The sequence below is a fragment of the Lipotes vexillifer genome, unplaced genomic scaffold, assembly GCF_000442215.2.
Source record: "Lipotes vexillifer unplaced genomic scaffold, Lipotes_vexillifer_v1.1 scaffold993, whole genome shotgun sequence".
Lineage (NCBI taxonomy): Eukaryota > Metazoa > Chordata > Mammalia > Artiodactyla > Lipotidae > Lipotes > Lipotes vexillifer.
In genome coordinates, this window is record NW_006792406.1 from 242,773 (window position 1) to 244,265 (window position 1,493).

Below are 1,493 nucleotides of genomic sequence, written 5' to 3' on the forward strand. Positions count from 1 at the left end.
GATTAGGTGCTGGCAGGACCAAGGCAGCTGCAGGAGAGCACAGGTAAGCTGGCGAGTGTTCCAGCAAACAGCCTTGCGGGGCGAGTCAGTCTGGCCTCCCAGGCAGCAATCTGGAGGCCGCCATGGAATATGCTAACACATATATGTGGAATCTAAAAAAAAAAAGGTTCTGAAGAACCTAGGGGCAGGACAGGAATAAAGATGCAGACGTAGAGAATGGATTTGACGACACGGGGAGGGGGAAGGGTAAGCTGTGATGAAGTGAGAGAGTGGCACTGACATATATACACTCCCAAATGTAAAATACATAGCTAGTGGGAAGCAGCTGCATCGCACAGGGAGATCAGCTTGGTGCTTTGTGACCACGTAGGGGGGGGGTGGGATAGGGAGGGTGGGAGGGAGACGCAAGAGGGAGGAGATATGGGGATATATGTATACGTATAGCTGATTCACTTTGTTATACAGCAGAAACTGACACACCATTGTAAAGCAATTTTACTCCAATAAAGATGTTAAAAAAAAAAAAAAGTCTGTTTGCTTCTTCCTTAGTCCAAGCCCCAGCCTCCCCTCATAGACTGAGAATTCATTAAAAAACAAAAAACAAATCAGGGAAATTCCCCAAAGAGCCCTACCAGAGGAACAACAAAAACATCCATTGAAACAGCAGGTTTGTCTTCTGACCGGTTTTGTTTGCAAATGATAACAATCACAGGTAATTTTTCATTTCAATTGGAGGAGCTGGTATTAAAAAGAGGGGGGCCGAGGGAGGGTGAGGGCCAGCGCATCTCCCAAGTGCCTTATTCACTCCCAGGTCTACAACCGAACGCGAGCGCGGCGGGCTAGGCAGTGCCTCTCACTCCATCAAGCGAGATCTAATTGTGGCTGCTCGGCCTGTTGGCAGATGCAGTTTCTACATAACAACAGCCCAGAGACAGGGCTGCGTGATTAATGCCTCCAGCTGTCCTATGCCCCATTATCTGTGCATTTGCATAACTTAATGGTTCAGGACAGGGGAGAGAGGATGCTTAATTTAATGTTTAGCAGGCCCTTGATAGCTGAATAATTTGAGAACTGTCAAGGGGGGGTCAGTCCTACAGCGATTCAGCAAGACGGCTATGATTTCTGCATGTCGTTAAAAATTCTTACTTAGGATACATTTTTTTTTTTTTAAGGAAAAAGAAAACAACAATGCCTGAAAGCAAGCACCGATTCCCGCCCCCATAACCATTTCCTCCCCGAGGCAAATGGAAATGTTTTTGACAGCAGTTAGATGTCTGAAGACAGCTGGGAGGGTGGGTTCACACTCACCACCTTCCTTCATCTCTCCTCCCAGGACCCCCAGGAATCTCCCCTCTCCCACTCTGAGCTTGTCTCCTCTTGTTATTTTTGTTCCCTCAACCGTCTCCCCCTCTGTGCTGTTTTATGACCCATTTGCAACCCTTCCCCCTCAAGCCCCCACCTCGGCCTCTAGCTGAAAGGCCTGGGGGGGGGAC